General features: G+C 37.5%; 1 protein-coding gene across 4 annotated transcripts in view; it reads left to right on the forward strand.

Moving 5' to 3' along the window:
* gulp1a (GULP PTB domain containing engulfment adaptor 1a) overlaps nucleotides 1–12,299 on the forward strand; it is a 163,977-nt gene that overhangs the window by 65,640 nt on the left and 86,038 nt on the right. For all 4 annotated transcript variants that reach the window (XM_083536310.1, XM_083536309.1, XM_083536307.1 and 1 more), the window contains exon 2: nucleotides 8,198–8,291. The gene's annotated coding sequence lies outside the window, so the exon portion shown is untranslated. The remainder of the gene's footprint in view (nucleotides 1–8,197; nucleotides 8,292–12,299) is intronic.

Raw genomic sequence — 12,299 nt, forward strand, 5'->3', positions numbered from 1 at the left:
TCCACCCCATACAATCAGTAAGAATCCAACTACTAACATGGCCAAGACCAAAGAGCTGTCCAAAGACACTAGAGACAAAATTGTACACCTCCACAAGGCTGGAAAGGGCTACGGGGAAATTGCCAAGCAGCTTGGTGAAAAAAGGTCCACTGTTGGAGCAATCATTAGAAAATGGAAGAAGCTAAACATGACTGTCAATCTCCCTCGGACTGAAGCTCCATGCAAGATCTCACCTCGTGGGGTCTCAATGATCCTAAGGAAGGTGAGAAATCAGCCCAGAACTACACGGGAGGAGCTGGTCAATGACCTGAAAAGAGCTGGGACCACCGTTTCCAAGGTTACTGTTGGTAATACACTAAAACGTCAGGGTTTGAAATCATGCATGGCACGGAAGGTTCCCCTGCTTTTACCAGCACACGTCCAGGCACGTCTTAAGTTTGCCAATGACCATTTGGATGATCCAGAGGAGTCATGGGAGAAAGTCATGTGGGCAGATAAAACCAAAATAGAACTTTTGGGTCATAATTCCACTAAACGTGTTTGGAGGAAGAAGAATGATGAGTACCATCCCAAGAACACTATCCCTACTGTGAAGCATGGGGGTGGTAGCATCATGCTTTGGGGGTGTTTTTCTGCACATGGGACAGGGTGACTGCACTGTATTAAGGAGAGGATGACCGGGGCCATGTATTGCGAGATTTTGGGGAACAACCTCCTTCCCTCAGTTAGAGCATTGAAGATGGGTCGAGGCTGGGTCTTCCAACATGACAATGACCCAAAGCACACAGCCAGGATAACCAAGGAGTGGCTCTGTAAGAAGCATATCAAGGTTCTGGCGTGGCCCAGCCAGTCTCCAGACCTAAACCCAATAGAGAATCTTTGGAGGGAGCTCAAACTCCGTGTTTCTCAGCGACAGGCCAGAAACCTGACTGATCTAGAGAAGATCTGTGTGGAGGAGTGGGCCAAAATTCCTCCTGCAGTGTGTGCAAACCTGGTGAAAAACTACAGGAAACGTTTGACCTCTGTAATTGCAAACGAAGGCTACTGTACCAAATATTAACATTGACTTTCTCAGGTGTTCAAATACTTATTTGCAGCTGTATCATACAAATAAATAGTTAAAAAATCATATATTGTGATTTCTGATTTTTTTTTTTTTAGATTATGTCTCTCACAGTGGACATGCACCTACGATGACAATTTCAAACCCCTCCATGATTTCTAAGTGGGAGAACTTGCAAAATAGCAGGGTGTTCAAATACTTATTTTCCTCACTGTATATAAGATCACCATACCAACATTCTTTAATCCACGTGTTTTACATAAACGTTTCTCACATAGCGAAATATCGCCTGACCTGAGAGTCAGTTGAGAATAAAGAATGAACCCGTATTTTTAATGCAGGGTGCAAACACTACTGTTTTGACTTTAAAGAATGTGCATGCAAAACATGAAAACATTTTCACCAGAGTATCTGTATAGTGTCATTAAAGTCATAATGTCACGTGTATGTGGTTAAATTGCTTTCTTATTGGAGCTTTATTATAAATGATTGTATTAATATCGGCGGTTTAATGAATGATAGGCGTTTCCTGGCATGTATCAGAGGTAACGGGTTAGAGCTTTTACCATGATTTATATCTGGCCAGCTAATAGCTTCTCACATTGAAAGACTCCTGATATCATATATTACATCAGCTGTGTCTATAGGAGGCGTTCCAGGAATCTAGTCTTCATTTTATTTCTTTTAGACAATACAGAGATGATCAACATTTGGCAGCAAATTTTTTGAAAACCCAAAGCTGCTATTTTTAGAGCATTCTGGGGTAAAAGTACTTATTTTTGATTTTCTTCAACTTTTGGAAGCCTGCTTAGAAACTAAACCTGTCAGTTGATGTTTTATAAGAGGGCCATCTGTGGGCTCTAATTAGGATAATTTTTTGGTGACTGCCATCTGGATTCTGTGTCTGGTTTTTCCTGTAGGTTGTCGCTGGACTTGAGTTCAGCTTTGTTCCTGAAAGAAAATGACAGAAAATAGAAGGAAAGGGACAACATCAGCATTTTATAAGACAAGTTGACAACTGTTAGGCATATAAGTAATTTATGAACTAAGAAATTCATTAATATATATGCACAAAATATATATTACTATACAACATGATTGTTAAAATTAATTATGTTTGTTCTGTAAACTTCATAAATCAACTTATATTTCTTAGAGAAGGGGTTGCAGTTTCTTTAAGCTTTTTAAATATTTAATATCCCAGACAGGTGGTGATCATTTTTTTTATTAAAATTGCTGGTGCCTTGGTTTGAAGACCATAATCTTCTTCCATGTAGAAAATTTGTCCGTTTCATAAAAGGTATTACCAGAGAACTTTGACTTACACCAACGAATACACTATTTAAGCAGTGGCAGGTCGTCAGGGCCAAGGCCTTCTCTATGGCCTAAAAGAACCACTGATCTACATTTTAATATTTGTCTTTCATGAATATGTTATACATTATACAGTCTATTCTCTTCATTTTATAGCTTTTCTTGGCTTTTCTTGGTTTGGTTGCACTGCTTTCAGTAGTGTGTGTTTATGTTAGAGTTTCTATCCAACAGGGATGCACCGAATATTCGTCCACTGAAATTTTTCGGCCCAAAATGGCCCAAAAGTGCATTTTCGGTTTTCAGCCGAAAGACTTTGATCACCGAAAAAACGCGCCCGAAACAGTTTGTTGTGATGACGCAAACAGAAACCGCTGCCTGCACGTGCTTGTCTAAAACAACATGTCTGCGGTATGGACGCTGCATTTTCACGTCCTTTGTTTGGATGGTCAGAGAGCACACTAGTCAGAGATTCATATCGGGATGTTTAACTTTTGCATTGTATAAATTAGAATTTTATATTATACATAAACTAGAAAAAAACACAATTGTTTCCTGAAGGAAAATATATGCTAGCAGTGTTAGTATGTGATTAGCTGATTAAGTAGCACCCTTTGTGCGCTTGTAAATAAAATATATTCTATTTATTCATTTAATTCAGATTAATTACCTCGTTCTTGCATAAGAAATTCATATCGGCTACCTGACGCTTTGTAATGAGACATGCAACTTGCAAGGGTCTTATGTGATTTTAATGTTTTTTTTATTATATTGTTTTTTCATAAAGCTCACAGGGATGCGTGTTTTTCATTCTACATCACTCTTGGTCAATTACAGTGACCCTAGCTTTATTTATTTCCATCCAGGAATGACCGTGTGACCTAACTCTGCTCGTCTGACACTCGAAATAAATTTTTGGCTAATCGGAGTGAGTGCTAATGGAGCCTCCAGCTTGGTATCTCTTCTCATTTTCAGTGCACACTAAAGGAGCGAAGGAGGCGCTACAATTTTCTAACTCCACAGAAACTGGGGTTAATGAAATTGGTCCTTAAGGTAAAAGCCTGCCTTAATGTTTAGAGGAGTGGAAATACTTATTTGTTTGGTAAACCTTCACCTTTAATCCATCTCTGTCCATTTCCATTGTTTGGACTATAATCTTCAGTGTGGCTGGCTGTAGTTTGGCAGTTTAATAGACTGATAAACATAAAAAATGCTCAAGGGTATGAGTAATCAAGATGATTTTTGTTTTAAACAGTAAAATTCCACCAGAACACTTTTCCTAGTTGTCATTATTTATTGACTTATTGGTTATTGTTATTACGGCTTAGATTAAATCCATTCAGTTTAAATGACTAGTCGGACAATAAAATTATTCTCAGGACTCAATTATAAATATAATAATTTCATCATTGTGGTTCTACCACTGTAATTAATACAGGGAGCTCTACACTAGAGAGTCTGCTGTTTTGTTAATAACTATGGCCAAGAACCAACTTATAGTTACTTCAATTTTTTGTTTATTTAACAAAATAATATTATCATGTTCCCTTCCAGGAACTCGAGCTGCGTCAGAACGCTTTGGAAACGTGGAGTGAAGCCAGCTTCAGCTTCTCTTTGTTCACAAAGCGCTCTGTGTAAAATGTAATGTTTGTCTGTCTGTCAAAAAAAAATAATTAAGGCATCAAGGAAAATCTGATGGTCTTGTATCCTATTCCAGCCTTGTGCAGGTGTACAATCTTGTCCCTGACGTCCTTTGACAGCTCTTTAGTCTTTCCCATGGTGGTGAGGAGGTTCAAATGGAAGAGGTTAATTCTGTGACTGCTGTCTTCAATACACATAATGAATTGATATTAGGAGTTCTTTCCTAAAGGGACACGATTAATTTAGGTGTGTGGGAGTAAGAATTCTTGCTAATTTGGTACGGGATTAAATACTTATTTCATCTGACCAAATACAAGTTAATTGAAACCATTTCTTTATTGTTTTTTTTAATGAATCCAGATCCAATTTAATCATCCCTTCTTTTTATATTCTGTCTCTCTGTTAAAATAAACCTACCATAAAAATTCTAGACTGTTCATTTCTATGTAAAGGGGATCAGCAGAGGGTCAAATAATTATTTCCCCCTCTATACAAGGCTAATGTTGCTAAGAAGTACAGGGAGCTTAAACAGCACGTTTTAGCCTTTTCGCATTGTTCTGAAGAAATACCATTTTAAGGAACTCCAGGAGCTCTGTAACTTCAAAATAGAGATGCTTTTGCTTGAACAGTGTTTTGCAGATGTTAGAACCTGTCATGACAGGAAAACTCTAAACTGTATATATGATATGAAATGTGAATATTAACAAACTGCTGTAGTTTAACTGTAATAACAGTCAAGTTAGGAACAGTAAGTTTAAGGAATTATTGTTCTATTACCAAATTTCTCCACGTTCAATTCCTTATATACATCTATAAATTTTTTATGATGCACAAATGACCTGCTGATAGAATGCAGACTATCCACAGCAGCCATGTTGCATAACTCAAATGTGTAATTCTTATATATGCAGTGTATCAACTCAGCTAAGGCAGTAGTGTGTATACCGGAGGAGCCAATTTGACCTAATCCTAATACGCTTTTTAGCTGTGTATGTACAAATGGTTTGGACAGAGTGTGTATGTGTGTGAGACTTGTGTAATTGATGGAAAAAGGCTGCATATGCTTTGGGGGTATCTCAGCCCTAGGGTCTCCTCCAAGTGTGTATGTGTGAAGCTCTTATCTGCCCACGGCAGCGCTCTGGCACCGGGGCTCTGACAGACATTTGGAAGCCGAAAAAGGCTGGAGGGCTTCGCTCACAACTCTGTGCTCTGGGATCACGTACGTCAGGAAGCAGAGAAACAGCCATCAAAGCTTTTCACACCGGATACAATAAATGAATGTGTGAAACGATACTTCCCTCAGGTTGCACGTCTGTTTCGGTGCATTCTCTTCTGCTCAGATTTAAGCTCTGAAAGCCCTAATGTACATGGCATGGTCATGCTTTTAAGGGCAGTCAGTATTTGTGCTTGAGGGCATGGGGGCAGTTATAATTTTTACACATTAGAGGATTAAGTGGGAAATTGTGTGACAGGATTTTGCAATTCAAAGTTAATACGCAGTAACAATTAAATTCATATGGCATTCATGTGAACTGTAAATCTAGGCTAGGTTAAGTTCTTCCCCTCAGACCAACATTGTTTGGCTGAAGCTCTAACCCCTTGCTGATGTCCAATATGATATGTTTAACGATTATTTTTCTAATATTATCTTTTTTTGAGACTTCACGACAACCAGACGCCATGCCTCAAAGTCTAATCTACCTCTTTGGTTTTTTTTTGTCAAATATGTTTAATAAGTTTAATAAGTTTAATAAGCTTTTAGCATACAAGTCAAAAAAGCAGCAAAGCTGAAATCTTGTGCTGAGACAAAAAAAAAAGACTCAGAGTGTGGAAAAGCCTGAGGGACACGTATCAGGCTCTGATTCAGAAGAAGTCAGTGACTCGAGCCGTGCTGCCCTCAGCTCCTCGTCCTTCATCAAGTTTAGAAGCTGTCAGGCAAGGCGAGGTCTTGAATCCACCATCTACCATTAGTGAGGTCCTTGGGGAAAACAAACCCTTAGCATTATAGACCTGGGGACATTCAGTCCTCGTTTTTCAGTTCTTCTAGAAGGCTGAATTTATATAACTGCAAAAGTTTGCACGGGAAAAATTTCAATTATAATTTTTTTACTGCTAAATAGCACTCAGCTGTGGTTTGTGATAAGTTGAATGTTTTAGAGATGAAACAGACATACATTTAGTTTCCATGTCACAAATTTATTATTGTGGATGACAACCAGGTTGGTATTTAGTGGCCAGTTATTTCGATTTGGTAACAAAATTGCAGTGTGATTTCTTTATTTTTTTTGGTCTTGTTTCACCTTTATGTGAAGGTGCTACAGTAAGATGTTTGCTGTTTTGCTTCAGTGGCAATGCAAACTGCCACCGGTGATGCCAACTGTACTATAAATGGAGATTTTGTATACAATCTAAGTGTAGTATTGACCTAGTTTTACCTCATGGTCAGTCTAAAACTATGAATGTGTGCATATTTGATATTTGTTGTTCTAGAAATATTGTCAAAGTCAAGAAGCTTTTATTGTCATTTCTACCAAATCTAATGCAGTACACAGTGAAAATGAGACAACGTACCTCCAGAAACCTGGTGCTACATTCAACAACACAGAGCTACAACACACAACAGCAACCTAGTGCAGACAACACAAGACGGTGTGGAAAAAAATACGCATAACAAAAACTCCACATAAAGGAGTTAATTATGATAAATGAATGAATGAATAAACTTTTGTGTGCTGGCCAATGTATAGTATTTCTCCTTCATTATACTGTAGCTCAAATTATAGGTTTTATTTCTTTAGTATTTTTCTTTTTAAAATTGTTGCTGAAATATGAGGGGTGTACTCATATCGGGAGGAGAATGCTGAGGATGAAGCTGCCAGGAAGGAGGAAAAGAGGAAGGCCATAGAGGAGGTTTATGGATGTGGTGAGGGAGGACATGCAGGTAGTTGATTTGAAAGAGGCAGATGTAGAGGACAGGGGGGTATGGAGACGGATGATCGGCTGTGGCGACTCCTAATGGGAGCAGCCAAAAGAAAAGAAGACTAACTTTTGTGAGATACTGTATTATAGGTCGACCGATTGATTGGCCGGGCGATTAATTGAGCTGATTTTTGCCGTTTTTTTATTAATCGGCATCGCCCGATTGTGCTGCAAATTAGGGTTAGGGTGCATCTGAGACATAACTTTCAGTAGTCTGCATTCGCCATCTTAATAGGCAGAAGTGCTAGAACCGTAAATAAATAAAGGAACGAGCGTTTCAATCTGCCGCGATTATTACTAATGGATTCGTGTAGCTTTTTCCAATCACGTCTGCTAACTTGCAAAGACAAGAGCAAAAATGGCAGCAAGCATGTTCCGATTTTTCGGAATTCGCTAAGCTAATTAGCCAATTGGATTCTTTTTCAGCTAATGCCATCTTACCAGAACCAACGCTGTGGGAAAAACTACAGCCCCCCACCCCCAACATTCCCTTGTTGTTCTTGTTGTGTACCAGGGTATAAGTTCTTATCATTCATTTAAATCTAGTCTTATATTTTTCATTGGTTGAATATGATGCTGCTTTTGGTGAGAGAATAAGAGAAACCTTTTGGAACTTTATTGGTAGTGAGACTTTAAACTGCTGTAGTTTGAGCTAAAGGTAGACACGGGTACAACGAGTGGTATGATTGGCGAGGCTTGTGTTGTTCAATAAATATTTAATTTAAGCAATTTTCTGTATCACGTCTTATTAATTAAGGCCAAAAAATTCAACATCGGCCAGTAAAAATATATATATATAACATTTTACGTTTTAAGAATTCTCCAGCGTTATGTATTTGTTCTTTTGGATGTTTCCTTAGTCCATTGTTTTCTGAGTTACCTTCAGAATCTATCGCCACTGCTGTTTCCTGTTCTCTCTCTTTTATCTATAATTGCTATGTCAGTTTTTCTTTAGTGTTACTTGTTTTATGGCCGATTTCCATGGAACTAAAAAGAAGCACTGTATATTATTCCTAATCGATAGTTTCCTTATTATAATTCCAACATTGTGTTGCTTATAATGGGGTAATTCTAGTAAAGATCAGTCAGTTGGTCTGTCTGGCACCTTGTTTCTCTTGCTAATTAGCTGCCACGTTCATGTGGCCTATTGCTTTTATTTAAGATGTTTACATATATATATATATATATATATATATTTTTTAGCCTTTGTAGGAAACTCACCGCTCCTGTGATGATAATGATATCAAATGAGAGAGAATATCTGAAGATTTGAGACGAATTCAAGACCCTGGGGCTGGTAAGACATCCATCATCTGTGTTTTTTTTTCCTGAATTTTGCGTGAGACTTTTGAGCTTTTATTTACACATGACTTTTCCATTTTTTGTACAAGATGTAAATTGTAAGGTAATATTTAATGGAATAATATTCCATGCTCTAATATGCACAGTTTTTATTTACAAGCCTATCTTCTTAAATAGTATTATTTTTTATTCAAAGCACGTTTGCCAGCACTAACAACACGATCAGTTGATTTTTTTATTAAAGAAACACAGCTTATGAATTTTATGTTTTTATCTATCGCTTATGTGATCTCTTACATGCATGTATGCAACTATAAGTTTCGTTACCAACCTGAGGTACGATGTTTTAATTGGAAATCGAGTATTTTTAAATGATAGTGAACATTGTGCAATATTGTAATATTCAAGATTATGCACTATTTCTTGATCAGTTTTTTGAATGCTTTGAAAATGTATCATACTCACTGTCAGATTTCTCTGAAATGGATCGTAATGTTTTACGTAAACTTCCAGAACCTATACCATCTGTATACTGTCTGAGGCTAAATTGGGAAATATGAAATACTAAGAAACTAAACATTTCAGAGATTCTAGTTATCAGTAAATATAATCAAATTTGTGGTACAACTGAAGAACGCACAATTAAACTATTTTTATCAGTTGCTTTAGGATATATATTGCGTAATATTGACATATTCAGCATGTCAAGTTCATAACTGCGCTGCTTATGCTGTCCAATCCAATTAGACCTTTCATTTAATTGACATCAGAGCATTTTTTTTGGTGTGCAGTGGGCATGCTGGGTGATGTAGTGTTATTCAGGGTTAGCAAATGTGAGTTTATACTGGTCCTCAGGTCACATTTTTTTCGGTCATAAGAGTGGAATAAAATCGCATATCATGTACAGACAAGTGACGGACTAAAGGAAAAAACTAAACTAAAATGGCTTAAAAGGTGTCTGGGCCACCACAGGCTGCCAGAATACAGTAGCTTTTCTTCATCTTGGCATAGATTTGATCATTTTCGAAAACATTAATGGTAACTTTGTTGAAAGATTTATGACCAAACTTTTGATGTCACCCATATGAGGATGGGTTCCCCTTTGAGTCTGGTTCCTCTCAAGGTTTCTTCCTCATATCATCTAAGGGAGTTTTTCCTTGCCACTGTCGCCACGGCTGCTCATCAGGGACAAACGCACACCATTCACCTTCACTGTTGTTTTCTGTAAAGCTGCTTTGAGACAATGTCTGTTGTGAAAAGCGCTATACAAATAAACTTGACTTGACTTGACTTGACTTAACTTTGGACCAAAGCATAGATCTTACATCATTTTCATCCACATTTATTGAGTGAACCTTCAAAACACTAAATGCAGAAACACATGTACTTAATTCCTGTATTCAAAATATACAGGATAATATTTCTCTTTTGAATTCTTCCAAAAGTTCCTTCTTTCCATTTGTATTTCCAGTTGCACACTTACCTTCTGCACCTCAGATCAGTTTGTTGTTCACATGAAAATGCCGTTTAGAAGCTCAGCTCCATTGTTTCCCCACACAATAGAGCACCTGGAGCAGTCGCAGCAGTGCTCCAATTCAACCTGACTACTACAAGCCTTCTCCCATCAGTCACACATGTGTGCAGCTCTGGCGATTGAGTGGTTAATATTTTTTCCAAAAGTGTTTGGCCGATTTTTTTGTGCATATCATCATTGTGCATTGGAGGATTTGGCTCTTATTTTTTAACCAGACTGTATGGCATATGGCATCATACAGAGCTGCTTGATGCCTCCGGTCCATTCATCACTCACCTCGGAGGCTACTGGACTTTTTACTGCACATTTGTTCCACACTTTTATTCTGGAATAAAGGAAATAATGCTTCAGAACAATAATAACGAAAAAAAATAATAATAGTAGTAGAACTATTACTACTAATATTACTTATGCTTCTACTACTACTCTATTATTGTAGTATATTATTATTATTATTATTATTATTATTATTATTATTGATATTACTATAACTACTAATGGTGATTACTACTAATGCTGTTACTCATTTTGATTTGATTTGTCTAGCATAATAGACATTGTCTCAAAGATTTTCAGATTTTAATAGATAAAGAATATGAATGTGGCATCATAAAATTACTCTTTATAAGTTTTTTCCGTAACAAACGAGCCACTGGTGCCAATGGCGAGGGACATACTTTAAAGACATTACATATTAATTTATATTATTATTAATTCTACTACTACTAAATATGATCATGCTAAAATATTGATATTTTTACAAGTGGTTTTAACTGCAACTACTACTGTTGCTGCTACTCAGCAAAAAAAGGATAAAATAATAAATATTTCCTTTTCACTGTTTAATATCGTTTAATATTTGCTGTAGTTTGCTGTAGTTTGCTTGTGCCCTCACTTAAGCATTTCATTGTATTCATTTCAACTGTTACTGACATCTGTACATATGACAACTTGAAATGCAATCAATTTGATTTAGAGCTTTTACAATGGGCATTGTCTATAAGCAGCTTTACAGATTTAAATAGATTACGAATATACATTTGTCATAAAAATTACTTTCTTTAAGTTTATCCTTAATGTCCAGTGGTGGCACTGGGAAGGAAAAATTCCAGAAAAAAGGGCACAGGTAACCTATTACTGCTGAACTGTTTCTATCTACTACTTCTTTTTCTTCTTCTTTTAGCTTCTCCCACTAGGGGTCTCCACAGCGGATCATCTGTCCCCATACCCCCCTGTCCTCTACATCTGCCTCTTTTAACCCAACTACCTGCATGTCTTCCCTCACCACATCCATAAACCTCCTTCTTGGCCTTCCTCTTTTCCCCCTTCCTGGCGGCTTCATCCTCAGCATTCTCCTACCGATATACCCCATGTCCCTCCTCTGCACATGTCCAAACCATCTCACTCTCGCCTCCCTCACCATGTCTCCAAAACGTCCTACATGCGCTGTCCCTCTGATGAACTCATTTCTAATCCCTTTCATCCTCGTCACTCCCGACGAAAACCTCAACATCTTAATAATAGGCTTTGCATTATGTAATTCGTAGACCTATTTTTCCCCGCTTCTTTGTTCTAATGTTCTGTTTCTCAGACCGATTTCGTTAAATGATCGTGAGTTCCGATAAAAACACAACTGCTTTCATTGTTAAATGAGGCAGAATAGAGCACAAGCATACACCTGATCAGTTCCTCATCGAGTCCCTCTGTGGCTTTCACATTGTTAACTGCTGAGCCGGCGACGGTCTCTAAATAAATTATTTCTTCACCGGAGTATATAAAAAAAAAACAGCTCTGATACTCTGAGGACGAAGTGTCAGAATAGAAATTAATCTCCCAATCTAAAAAAAACAAAACAATGCAGTGATCCTCTCCATATCAGTCTCTGTATTTTTTTTATGCCTCGGGCTTGTGTTGTCTAATGAGTTTGCAAGTCATTTGTTGTGATTGTAGGCAGTTTGTGTGTGCGTGTGTGTGTGTTTTGTGTTGGTGAGATTTTTGCCAGGATGCTCACCTCCTGCCTCGGCTAATTGAATTATGATTGATTCCTGTGAAAGGCAATAATGTGTTAAGGTAAAGGCGTGATGTGCTTCTTCCTATCATCACTCAGGTTATGAAGTTGGCACAGAGCGCACTGCAGACTGGCAGGAAAAAAGCAGAGTTCTTCTTTTCCAAACATTATTCCAGGTGCAGGATTTATGCAACGCAGAAAATTATGCACTCAAATGCATCACATCATCCTTTACTTATTGTGACTCTTTAATACCTATAGTGTGCCTCTAGTCACTATACAAACTACAGCATTCATTTACATTGACATTCATGGCATTTTGTGGATACTTATATCAAAAGTGACAATTATCTTATTGGCAGTAATGTGCAGAGGAAAGCAGAATATTAAATGATCAAATATTTATTATAGTAATCAAAGGTTTGTGCAGTGTTACACTCAATTCTCAGCAGGAATGTATG

This window comes from Silurus aristotelis, assembly GCF_946808225.1.
Source record: "Silurus aristotelis genome assembly, chromosome: 3".
NCBI lineage: Eukaryota > Metazoa > Chordata > Actinopteri > Siluriformes > Siluridae > Silurus > Silurus aristotelis.